The sequence below is a fragment of the Rhipicephalus microplus genome, chromosome 10 (assembly GCF_043290135.1).
Source record: "Rhipicephalus microplus isolate Deutch F79 chromosome 10, USDA_Rmic, whole genome shotgun sequence".
Taxonomy (NCBI): domain Eukaryota; kingdom Metazoa; phylum Arthropoda; class Arachnida; order Ixodida; family Ixodidae; genus Rhipicephalus; species Rhipicephalus microplus.
The window spans coordinates 100,602,777-100,616,502 of NC_134709.1; the positions used below are offsets into that span (position 1 = coordinate 100,602,777).

Genomic DNA, 13,726 nt, shown 5'->3' on the forward strand with positions numbered 1-13,726 from the left:
GTACGCCGCTGCTTGTCCAATCCTGTGGCGCCGTCGCCGGCTTGAGCGCCTATCTGTCCTGTACAGATTCCGCGATAACTTCTATCGACAAAATTCTGCACGCGGTGATGCACATGTGTACCGGCAGTTCGCCCGCCGACGCGTGTCAGATAGGAGAAAAAAAAAAGGTTCCGCCATCTTGATTGCCGGGAATGGTTGACAGAAACGGCTTTTGGTTAGAGGCTGGAGTAAAGAAATAACCAAAATGGTGACCACCAACCAGAGACGGCCGCACGCGCAGACGAGAGCGTGCGCAGTTCAGCTGCGCAGGTGCGTAGCTGAGGGTTAGCAGACGCCGAGGGCGAGGGTGAGCCAGACGATGTAAATAGCTACAAGCGAAAACGCTCGTGTAAAAAATTTCTTTCTCTAAGCGTTGATTCGTCGCTCGCTTCCATTACACCCACACACGCAGAGAGAGAAAGAAAAGCTTTTACTGTGTGCACTGCGCTTCTTCGTCTCTCTTGCAACACTGCTCGCGCTGACAGTCATGTCGACGAACTTTGTGCGGTTTGCCCCGGCTCTGTTCTCCGTTGTCTGCAGGGCTACATGGATGTACGAATAACGGGCGCCTGTGTGACGAGTACTTTGATTAGTTATCGTACGCCTTGAGACCGCCGTCTTCGCGACATCTTTTCTTGGCCACATTTTCCTGGAATTACGCGCGACTCTCGTCTGTCTATTGTTTGCTGGGGCCGGCGTCCTATGTTCTTGCCGTCTGCTACAGATTCTTTGTGCAAAATGCCCATTTAAGTATATGAATTTGCTTGTAGCTGGCTTCCCTCTCAGTTTCGAAAATAGCGGGATGATGAATGTTCGGAAGCTTGGCCGCCATTTTGGCGCGCATTTGCACCGGTTGGCGGCTTGAGTATCGGAGCGTGCGATCAGCGCTATTCAAAATTTCCGTCGATTGGCACACAATTTGGGGCTCTGTTGGCGTATCTAGCTGGTATTTACTGTGACGACGTTTGAAGATCAGGGTTTCTGGTTCGCTGCGACTGTCAGTCCTATGCGACGACGCCATCTTGGAGATGCCTTCTTTTTTTACAGCGAGAGCTGTTATGAGACCACAACATTGTATTCTGATAATTTGTTTTACTGTTTGAACATTTGTATTCCACTCCTGCAATGTCTCAAAAACTGAGACAGCAGTATTTGTAAATAAATAAACAACGGTCGTTCTTGGCGCCGTAGCTGTCCGCCGCTGGTGCCCGGAAAAACTTAAAAAAACTAAGTAAGTAAAAAAACAACAGGGACACAATGGAATTTCAGCCCGAGTATCCCGTGTGCCAGTCTTGTATTCTACCATTGAGCCACGCCGGTGCTTCATTGCAGCCAACGCTCCGTTGCAAAATGACCCTAGACAGGCTTCGTGTCGGGAAAGGAATCGCTTTGCTGGGAGTAATGAGGCGTTTTAGAACAGCAGCAGAACAACTGTACGTCGCACAACGTGAAATGCGTAACGAGGAGGTAGTCGAATGCACCAAGCCATTACCAGAGCCTCTTGCATATTTTTTCATAGTGCTCAGCTGCTGCATCAAAAACATTACACAAAATTTCTTGCAGGTGCACATGCATGTTGCCGGTACCATGCTTCTATACATCTCCGAAGAATGGCATAGTCAGTGCTTTTCTATATATACTACGCAAAAATTGTGATGATTTATGGCGTAGTGGCTATTCTGCAAACGTGCTTCTAGCAGTTGTTATCCGACGAGTCCTTCAAAAGACTGCTTTTCTAGCTTTCGCTGTGACAGTGCTGCGCGTTCCGTGCAGGTTTTGCGTTTTTTTTTTTCATTTACGTCCGTAAGCGACTATACTTTGTTGTTTCTTGGGTCTAGACAAGTATAGCAGGGCTCTCAGAGTCGGGCTGACGCTTTAAACACCGCACAGTGTTATTTGGTCAATTTAAGTCCGTCATCACTATAGTCTGTTTTAGAATAGGGTTTGTAGCGTTAGCGTTGCTTCGCTATACGATAAGCTGTTTTAGTAACCTAACGTGAGTATGTGTGATATGACGCGTGCGCGGTTGGTGCTAACGCAAAGCTTCTCGTACTTTGTTCTGTATCTGCCTATGGATTTGTCCACTGCAGGACGTGTATATCTTTTTTGAGCCCAGCGTATATTGCTCGCTGACACACGCTATTTGTACTTGTAAACTTGCTAATTTTATAGCGGGGTGATTCCACGTAACATCGAACAAAGCATGGCTGGTCGACCTCTTATATTTCTTTCAAAATTCTATGTATTGTTGCCTGATCAGTGGAAAGAAAAGATCCGCAATTGGTTTTGCTGTAAAAGTGTTTTTCGAGGCACAGTAAATCAATAACGATGGGGAGGCGGAGTTTTCATACTTTTTCCACTGCACATCCGCTTTCAAAATCAATAAAAACATGTTGCATTATATGGTTTCACTTGGAGTTACGGCCCGTCAAAAATGCCCTTGCGCAAGAATATAGGCAACGGTAAATCGGTCTTCCTGCCCGCTAAGTATGGAATGCAGGTCTTTACTTCAGTTTTTTAAAAGGCAAGCAGCATTGAAATAGTTGTCGACTGCACTGAGGACTCCAATTTTGAAAGGATCTGGTTACGGGAGTGGCCATGAGTGCGGGATTACCGTGTAAGAATGCGCGCACATATTATGTTTTGATACGAATTTTATTGTGGCGCACCTACGTTTACATTAGTTTGACGTGAGGCTATATAGAAAACTAATTGTCGTGATTTCACGCAGTAGTCGGGCTACTTGTGTTGACGTCGGGTACCAGAACTTCCAATATGGCCGCTTGCGAGTCGCCAAAAACATTGAAAATAGCCGCTAGTGCCTCATCATGGGAGCCACGGTGCGGAGTGGCCGTATACAGGAACCGCACGGTATCTTGCTCGACGACAAGCTGATGCCGTGTCGTGACGTCAGGGTAGGGTAGGAAACTTACTGCTTCAGGATGCACACCCCCTTTGCAGTACACTTTTTAGGCTCCTGAGGGCTTAGCCTTTCATTTGACGCAAGAAGACGCCAACCGCAAATTTTCGTGTCCGCACCCTTTTAAGGAAAACAGCCCAGAGAGAAGTCATATAGCCATCCTCCAGCGGGACTATATATACTTTCGCTGGAGGATGGCTATGACTGGCACACCGATTGTACAGTTCAGAGTCGTAGTGTTTTGCCTCATTCACCAGGTCGTAAAATTGTTCTCCCCCATTTTGCTGGTCTTCGGTTTATTGCGCTTTGCTGCTGACCCCGAAGGTTGCGGGATCGAATCTCGGTCGCATTTCTACGGAAGCTAAATAGTAGAGGTCCGTGTGTTGTGCAGTTTCAAGGCACAGTTTAGAAAAGCCCAGGTGGTCGAAATATCTAAAGCCCTCCACTGCGGCGTACCTCATGGTTTTGGGACGTGAAATTTGATAGCATTGTCCTGCTCGTTTTAGTTCGTGAAAACTAAGTAGAACGAAACACGAGAACGGCGTATTGCAATTGAACAAAATTTCATTGCCAACAAAGGCCTGCAGTCAGATTTATTTTTAAGTACGGTTGTAAGCACCCTTTTGTGCAACGTTTTAGTGCCGCAATCGCAATAATAATAATATGTGGCTTTTCTGCTAAATATCGTAAATAATTTAGCTTTTTATGTTACCTCTTCAGGCCAAGCTGAAGGGAAACCTACGCGCTGTTGCTTCAAACACGACCGCGTAACTGCACAATGATTCAATATGCTGGAAAATTTATCTTTCACGACAGGGTATACATGCATGCAGTGGTGGAAGTGCTGCCCCGATTGCTCCAAAAGAGCAATACTGCTCCGTGCCGCTCCCAATTGTGGTTTTTGTTCAGTAACTGCTCCAAACGTGCTCCGGAATGGCACTGAGAAAGCTTTAACTATGTGACCAGCTTGCAAGCTCCAAAGAAACTGAAAACAATTTGTATACTATAACATCCTAGCGTTCTAATATGCAACTTTGTTAGCTCTCATTTATGAAACAGGAACTGGCATATAGAGCTTTTCAGATCGTTTAGCTGTTTTAAATTTTACGCACATTCTATTTCAGTGGTGTGTAAAATTGACAGAGCGAGTATGTTTTAAATATTTAGCTTACACCACACGCATTCGATAAGCAACTTAATCGTGCGTTTCTTGCAATTTGCGTTGATCATATAGGCTGTTCAACATACTTCGTAATAAATATAATATTTATGCGATACACTTCAATGACTCTTCAAATTTTGGGAGTTGTGTGGCATATTTTGCAGTCTGCTCGTAAAACACGTATGGCTGCTCCAAACATAGTATGTTCCCCGACAAAACCATTTGTGGCTGCTCGAGAGTGGTATATTGTTTCTGCTTCAAACGCTGCTTCAAAAAGCAAAACCGAATCGCTTCTATCAGTGTATATGTGACGGCTTTTCAAATAAATTTTCATTTGGTAGCGTGCGCTCGTCCCCGTGTGCTTGTTGCTTTCAAGCTACCCGATCTTATATCAGCTAGCGGGATTCTCCATGTTGCCCAATCAGCCGTTCTGAGGCGTTGTGTTTCGACCATACTTGCTCTTAGTTGGGGGGATTTAAGATGAGGGACGCCTCTGTCCACTCACAGCGCCGTTCATTGCGACATATATTTTCTTGACAATGCAGTGGAAAAAAATGGCGCTAATGTCTGTGGGAACTGCAACGCATGACGCTTCAGCCGTCGTGCGAATGCTGGGTGGCACGCGGATTTGTCCAATCTTCCTACTTTCGGCTCCATCTGGATTCGCGTGGCCAGCTGGAGCGGCTTTTGTCGCAATTCGGAATGTCCAGCGCAGTTCCACTACACGACCTTTACCTTTTGTGGGGCTCATCAATACCAGTCGGCTCACGAAGTTCACAACGATCTCGTTCTTTTATCCGAAGCAAACGCCAAAGCACAACAGTGACCAAAGCCGCAAGTGCATTCGAAGTCACAAGCACGAAGATTAGTCGAATCCGTGTCCTATAACCACCATTCGCATGGTGACGGAATGATGGAAACGCGAGAGTTTCGTCTTCCATGGTTATTTGTAGGAAACTTTATGCCCTGAAAGACTCTCCACTTCAAGGCGCACCCACGCACGCCGTGTGTGATGTGTGACGCGTGCGTCTCGACCCAAGTCCGAACCGCGCCACGTATTTTCTCTGCGAATTCATTTCTTAGTCGGGCTATGCCAGACATCCGACGTTGTCCGCGGTGGTGTCCGCGCAGCGGCAGGTGTTCCCTCCGCTCTCACTCCCTCTTCCATAGCAACAGTTGCGGGCGCGCGCGCTTATCCTCGCCCCTAGCAACCGGAGCATGTGGTGTGAGAGTGTAGGCGCAGTGCTTGCTGTTCGCTCTCTCCCCTCCCCGCGCCCAACTCTCCTGCCCGCTCGCGCCTCACTCTCGACCGTTCGCTGGCTGGGCGCCTGTCAAGGTGATGGCAGAAGTCGGCGACGGCTAATGTATGATGGCAACGGTACCCTCTCTCGGCGCAAGAAATGCATTTGCATTTTTTCACGATTCCCTACGGGGTTAAGGGGTATTTCTTTTTCCATAATAATACTTTTTCATCATAATTTGGTTTGTCAGGAACCTGGGACCAATCTATGGCTGTTAGGTAATGATAAAAGCCCGTGCAGTCCCGTCTCTTGAATGCAAATCTCAGATATTGGTTAACGTGACTGCTGTAGCTCGTAGTTTGGACTTCAGTGAAGTGCCAATGGCAATCAGCATGCCACCGACTTTTTGTTTGGCTGCTCCGAAATCTCGGTCGCTGCGGAAGGTGCATGGTGAAGGTTGGGGGGAAAAAGCCAGATGAGATAATTAAGGTAAGGGCCCAGCCAAGTTTCGGTAATATCAACAAGACGAAAATGTGAAGACAACGTTAGCGAAAAAAAATCGTTTGTTTTAGTTCGTGGATCGCCATCAGTCTGGTAGAGAATGTCCACGTTACACAGCACTTTCGACACTATAGGCACGAGCTCAGAGGAATGAAGCATGTCGTCGTGCTGCACCCCACGAAAAGGCTTGAAAAGGTATCCCAGAGGCTCATCGAAGAGTTATTAAAGCGCTGTAGGGTTGTCTTGCCTACCTCGATGTGAAAAGAAGGATACGTCTGAAATTTAGCCGCAAGAGATGAAAGACCGATCCTTGAACTATTTATATCAGCAGCAGTGGTGTCCGGGCTCTGCTTAGAAACAAAAATGGCGTTAGACCACTGCGATCGCGTTGGCCGTGGAGTAACAGCAATATCTGGAGTGGTCATTGCCCCAAACGAGGCAGGTTTCTTCTTTCTATCACCTTCAGGTGGAAGTAGAGCAGCAGAAGGGGCTGTCGCAGGAGGTGCGCTACGTCGCTCGGACGTGTCTTAAGCTGGCGGCAAATTCGACGGAGGAAGTGTGTATTGGAGAGAACTGGCCCAGAGTACGCAGGCGGCTTGGAAAGCGCAGATAGGTCACCATACTCCCGCGCTGGGAGAGGTAAAGCTTTTTTTTTCTTGTTTTTTTTTAACAGTTTCAGGCATTGCTGTGCCAATGTTTTCGGGCGCATCATGCTGCCTCGGGTCCCCGAAATTCGTTGACGTCTAGAAACCACGATATATGTATGAGGGACGCCTTGGTTTAGGGGCTTCGCGGTAATTTCGATCCAACTGTTGTTCTTCGACGTCCACTGAATCGCACAGTGCATACGCGTGCCTATATAGCATACCGCCGAAGTGCGACCGCCGCCGCCGAGATCGGACCCGCGACTATTAATTGGGTCAGCAGCCGAGCAGCGTAATCGCGGCGGACATCAGAGTGACGGATATACATACGTCAGCTGCGGGGTGCAACAACATATATTGGACTCACCTGTCTCTCGGAAGAAGATGGATGCGTATCAACATACGTTTTAAGGATGAGAGCAAGGGGATGAGGCGAGGAGGGGGCGAAGCACCTGCTAGGGGGTCCGGTGGCGACAGTCGATTTTGTGAAAAGGTTTTTGGCAGCCACACCGACGTGGATTCGACGGCCCAAATTAACGCAAAAGCGCTTAAAGAGACTGTCTAACATTCGGGAAAAAATGTTCTGATTGTGGCGCAAGTTAGAAGATCGTTTATCGTACCGGCGTTTATCGTATCGGGCCTGCATTTGTGTCATAAAAAAAGAATTATGTTAACTTGATGTTGAAAGTCGACAAAAAACGACCGCTGGCGTCACCCAACAGCGATGTGGTCAGCCTTTTATAGGACAAGAAATCCCCGCAGGTAGACATATTTTACCTAAAAACGAACATGTATAGCTTGGAATTGTACTTTAAGCTTTTGAGGAATGTTTAGGTTACGCCAGAGAAAATAGTTTGCTTTGTTTTTCTCACGCCTTCGAATAGGCGCCCGGTGGCGCTGCCGGCGGTGTGTTCGCTTGCCTACGTGCCTGCCTGCAACCGGCGGAAAAACGCAAGCATGGCGTCCGCCGCCGCTCATATATATAAGAACAACATTATTGTGTGTACGTGACTTAAATGACCCTTAAGGTATTTGTTTTATTAATAAACAAATTTGGATGAAGCCTGCAAAGTTTGCACGCGGTTCCAGTTTTCGACTTGCATCGGCAGTCTGATTGCCATCGCCTTCACCTACAAGTGTTCTGGGGTTGTGGACATTCATCTCAGCGATGGAAGGAAACCAAACGCAGATAGAACAATTCTGTTTTAAAAATTTCTACACACTTTCCATAGAAACCGCTGCAAGGTTGTAGACACTTCAGATGGTACTCATTTTATTGAGACAAAAAACAGAAAAAGCAGTGAAGGATAATAGAGTGTCCCTTTCAATAATCGTGGCGTAAGCAAGTCCGGACTCGGCGCTCTATATAGCTCTATATGACTCTATATAGCCGATAGCCGAGAAATGCACCATCTTTAAACGCGATGTCATGCGACATGCCCACTTGCGCGCCGTGATTGCGGGCTCCTTATACTCTTCTTTTTTTTTTGTCACCAGAAGGTGAAGGGAGGGGGGAGGGGGCTGAGCTGTACTTGACAGAGCATAACTCGGGTTTGATTACAAACTTACATTTCTTTACCTGGGAACCTAGTTGTGTTAAGTGTTAGTTAATGCCCCGCAATACGCGAGGACTTTACTACCGCATGGGCCAGAAACTTCGAGCTGCGCTTAAAGGGTGTGCTAGGGCCCCCCCTTCCGTTTTTTTTGTTTTTTTTTTAAGAGGCGCCCTCCCCACTTTCCCAACTCCGCCCCTGGCAGGTGAGCGGTAGCACCACGGTACTAATTTGACAAGCGCGTGGGTTGATATCTTGGGAGTATTGCTTTGTGCGCAGTAATTATTACTGTAATGTGCTTATTAGTATAACACTTGTGAGCACTTGATCGATTCTAGCGATAGTTTCCTTCACTATAGCCCTGTGATCGTATAGCAGAGAGCTGTGACGAAGCTGGCTCTCACAAATTCCATAGAGTTTCATACAGTTAACGAGAGAGTGACTCGATGCGATGGCGCAGCCACCGTGAGAATGATGGGTAGTGCACGGATTTGCCTAATTGTTCGTGCTTGCGGGCTTCGAGCGCTCTTGCGGATTTGTTTATTGTTGCGCTTTGATTTTGTTTCGAATAAAAGAACGGACTTTCGTAAATTCGTGACCCGATTTCAATTGGTCAGCCTAAAAAAGTTCAAAGTGGGGAAGTGCAGTCGCCGAACATTTGCTGATTTTTTTATTGTCGATTCGTGACCAAGCAGCTCCGAGCCCATGCGAAGCCAGAGAGAGCCGAAAAAACAGACTAGACAAGTTTTGTCTACTACCTATCATTCCCATGCTGACTGAAGCGCCGTGCATTGCAGCTCCCATAGGCCCTGGCGCCAAAATGCCATCTAATGTATTTATAGGATACTCTATGGTAACCCCTCCCCAACCCTCTCTCTTTCGCTGCCATATGAGGGCAGGTCCTCCTTCCAATCATGGGAGGTTTATTAAGCCCCGAAGACAACAGATATCTAGATAAAAAAAAAAAACATGTTCGAGATTTGCCTTAATGGCGATGGCCCAGTTGTAAAGGATGCTACCACGCCTTTCTCTTGTCGCAACCACGCGACAGTGCATAGGCGCAAGATTAAAGGGGTTCTGTCCCCCGATTTCCAAAGCCCAATTTACTCTTCCGTGCAAATCTCGTGCTTACAAAGACACGGCCCGGAGCAAGTGTGAAGTCCATGAAGTGCTGATGTTTTGTTCCGACGTCAAAATCTATTTTCGCGTTGGGCACCAGCCGACATTGACAACTGTAGTGACGTCGGCCTTCACTTTTTCGAGTCTGGTGACTTCGCCCTCCACTATGGCTGGTTGTGATGACGTTAGGTACCAAAATGTCCGCCTGTGCGTCGCCATTGTGACCACGAAGTGGAGCGTCCGTGTGGACATCACGATAGTCCGCGCGAGCATGTAAGCAGAAGCGCGATATAACGTGTTGTAGCCTATGCGATACAATAGCAACCGAAACTAGCTTTTCAAAATACATTGTAATTACTTTTTTTGCGGGTGTGCTTAACAGTACATTTTCTAGGCTAATGAGGGCTTGCTTCTTTTTCATTTGATGCAAAACGAAAATAGCAATTTCTAATTATCCTCTCCTAATACTGTTGCCATTTAGTGTTTTTCAGTTTCAGTATATTCATTCAAAATACAAAATTCGCAGTTAAAAGTATGCAGATGAAGGTCCCAAAGTCGGGCGACTGCGGTGGGACCCTAGGTTAACTGTAAAAATAAAATTATTAATTATAACATCACGTAATATTACACAACGTAAGTGGAAGTTAACAGTAGAATTACCAGAAAACTACAGTGAATAAGCAAAATAACAAAGAACACGCTCAATGCTATTCAAGTACGTAGTAATAAGTTATACAAGTGGAATAAGCAAGACATAGAGAAAACTCAGCTTAATTTTTTTTAGTTACTTACACTTTTACATTACAAATTATTATTGTTCATGTTTGAATGCATGGAACGATGACAGTGGCTTTAGTGAGTAGGGCAAATAATTCCAAAATTTAATCACCGCGAAGGAGCATGTCATTTTGCCATAGTTACATTAAGGTAAAAGAAAGTTGTGGTTGTGGGTGAACCTAGTGCTCTTGGTGATAGTAATATAGCATCGATTGAATCAAACCCTAGTCGTTTGTTCAGTTGTTTAAATAACAATATGATTAAGTGAAAATGAAACAAGCCAGACACAGTAAGAGTGCAGTTATCCTGAAGGAGTGGGGCAGCATTGGAATAAAATGAACTGCTGGTAATAATGTGAATGGCCTAGTTCTGAATGTGCTGTACGGATGAAAGATGAGTGTTATAGGTATTTCCCCATGAAGTAATGCCATAGGTGATGTAAGTATGGTGGCAAAGTATGAAGACAATAAGGCTTCAAGTAAAAAAAAAATGTACGAGATTTCATGAGTGATCTTATACCAAATTTTGTTTTGTTTTGTTTGACGTAAAGTATATGATTATTGAACTTCAAGTAAGAGTCTAATTTTGTGCCCAGAAAACATACACAATGAGATGCAGGGATGAATTGATGGTCAGTAGACACTTGTGGTATAAAAGAAAGCATTTTTGAGAGGTTTTAAAAAATCATGAACTGAGTCCATGTGGGCTTAAAATTAAGTTGTTCATACATCATTTAACAACATTGGTCAGTTCGTTGTTCATCTTATTGATTCGAGTAGTTAACGATTCAGGTGATGTAGAAATATTCCTGTCGTCAGCATAAATAATAACGTTAGAATCATTAGGGCAGTTAGGCAAATCATTATTGTTAATGCCGAGCAGTAAGGGCCCTAGAATAGAACCCTGTGGTACCCCTTGTTTTATTATTTTAACTCTAGAATTAACGCCCCCTATGCGCACTGATTGTTCGCGATCAAGTAGGTAATATTTTATCAATGTTAAGGATGTACCAGTGATACCTAAGGATTCTAATTTGCTAAATAAAATATTATGACTGATGGTGTCAAAGGCTTTCGTGAAATCGAGAAAAATTGACCCTGCGAAATTACCGTTGTTGATGAAAGACTTCAAGAAATCGGTTAATGATAGCGATGCTGAATTCGTAGAACTACCAGCACGGAAACCGAATTGAGAAGGCTTTAGTAACGCAAATTTGTTGAGGAACTTGTTAATACGTTTAAAAATAATTTGTCAATAAGTTTTCTGATGGAAGACAACATAGAAATGGACGATACTTACGAACATTTGTCGTTTCACCCTTTTTTTGTGTACTAGGATTAACTTAGTGATCTTAGTGATTAGTGATTTCGGAAATGTGCCAAGTTCGAAAATGACATTAAATATATCACTTGATACCTCTGAAATATCTGGACCAACAGGCTTTAAATGAAACGCCGATAAGTTGTCAAGCCCAGCGCTAGACAACAAAGGGTCCCTTAGAGCGTCTTGTTGTCCCTAACGGCATCATGATTCCGTTAGGGGCCCTTTATCAAATCTGTTGGGCCCCTAGAAGTATCAATAGATGATAACGTCAAAATGACTGGAAACTTCAATTTCAAAAAAAAAAAAAAAACAACAACGTCGGTGTTCGACGAAGCTAAGCTCATTGCGCGGGTATTTCCTCTTTGTGGCATTCAAACGAGTTTTCGCCTGCATTCGCGGTAGCAGACGGCGCCCAGACGTCACGTGACCGGTGTCTCGATAACTGTGGCGGGTGTTCCTCCGGTGTCTGTGGTTGTCGCCCCGCGCGAGTCAGAGAGAGAGAGGGAGAGGGGTGGCGCGTGTTTTCGTCTCACGGTCGACCCCAGCCAAGGCCGATCGCTGCTGCATGCATGCGTGTACCCTTTTTTTTTCGCTACTCTCGCGTAGTGCATGCGGGCAGCGAAGCACCGCCGTCTTTGTTCCCGCGCTCGTCTTCGGCGTGCGCTGCCATCTGCCGCCCAGAAGGAGGGAGTCAGTTTCGTAACGCACGTCCCAAGACCACCATATGAATACGAGGGACTGCGTAGTGAAGGGCTTCGACAATTCCGACAATAGGGTTTTTTTTTAAAACGTGCACTGACATCGGACAGCATACACGGGCCTCTAGCGCTTTCGTCGCCATAGAGAGACGTCCGCCGTGGCCGGCCGAATCGAACCCGCGACCTTCGGGTTAACAGCCGAGAACCGAATTGCTGCACCACCGCGGCGGACGGGGTACTCAGTTAAGGAGACAATGAAAGAAAATATTAAGAATTGTTGGATCGATTTCTTTTTTTTACCTGTGTTCATATTTATCGCCGTGTTCTGCGCGCAGGGTCTCTTGAGAAGTCGGCCAAAGTGGTCTCGAAGGTCATCATCCCGCCTACGAAATCTTTCTGAACCTAAAGTTGTTTTACACAGCCTCCCGGATCGGGCGCTGCCTTTGACCGTTTTGACGATTTCGTGCGATTACTTCGTGTGATGTCATCTTGTGACGTCAGCGGTGGCGTGATGCCCCATCGAGGTCGTGTGACTTGTTACGTCGATTGCCCACACTGATTCGATAGAGTGTCACATGACTTTTTAACCAACATTTATTATTTTTTTACTGTTCTTTCGTGTCATTCGTGTTTGGCGTGGACGCTGGTCTCGCGACGTATCGTCAGTTCTCGCGAAATCGCGAAGACGCCGACGGTCGATTTCAGCCTGTGATGCGGCATCTATGGCCTCTGCCTCAGTGAATGAATTCATTGCGGCGAGAACTACTGTCCTAAAGACCCGCGTCGTGCCGCTGTTTAATTCGAATCCACCTCGGCGTCCGATTTCTGTGAACTCGCCGGGCGTCCGAGAGCTCCACAGCCGCAGTATGTGCCAACAACTTACTCTGTCAGACTTTATGTAACGCGCTTTTCACCTGTCAGTCGTATTAGTTCTTGAGTGATCAGAAATAATGGAACATCTCACGTCGTTCTTGAGGCCGCAGATCCCGGGATCGAAGTCCGGTGGCGGCGATTTTCGGTGGAGGCAAAAATGCTGTAGGCCCTTGTGCTCGGATTTGGGTGCACGTTAAAGGACACCAGGTGGTCGAAATTTCCGCTCCACTACGGCGTCCCTCATGATCATATGGTAGTTTTGAGATTTAAACCCTACATATCAAACAATCAATCAATTGTTCATTTAGGCGCTGACACAGTATATGAGAGAGCTATGGTGCCTCTTCAATGTCTCAATTTCGTCGTTTTTCTGCCCCGCAAAATGCTCGGTTACCGTCAGGACTGGAGACTTGGTTATTACACAGTCCAGCTCTTTCAGTATGTAGCGCTCAACTTAGCGTTTCCCTCTATAGTGTATGTTTCAAGGTAATCATGCGATGGACGTTACGACGGACGACTGAGTCACGTGACATGTAAGCAGCGGGAACGGACAGAAACGCAAACGGTGCAACATCTACATTTTGTGCTGGTTTGGCGCATTTATTTTCAATAAAAAGCAATCACGGGTCATCCATGCTACACTCAATAACCATATTTTAGCGTCTTTTTATTGCCAAGGTCAGAGTGTGAAAAGAAAGAAACAAAAACAGTGTGCCGCGCTGTTTCCGTTTCTTACCCTATCCTTTCTCCCCCCAGCCGGTTTCACTTTTGTACGTTGACAAGATAAGCAATGATTTCTCGGTATCTCGTTTCGATTGTGAATAATATCTCCCCCCCCCCCAAAAAAAAAGAAAAAAAAAAGATGCGTACGAAAGA

General features: G+C 46.0%; 1 protein-coding gene across 2 annotated transcripts in view; it reads left to right on the top strand.

Moving 5' to 3' along the window:
- The window catches only part of LOC119180669 (transcriptional regulator protein Pur-beta), a 188,610-nt gene that overhangs the window by 104,818 nt on the left and 70,066 nt on the right, over positions 1 to 13,726 (top strand). The gene's annotated exons all lie outside the window — the stretch shown is intronic.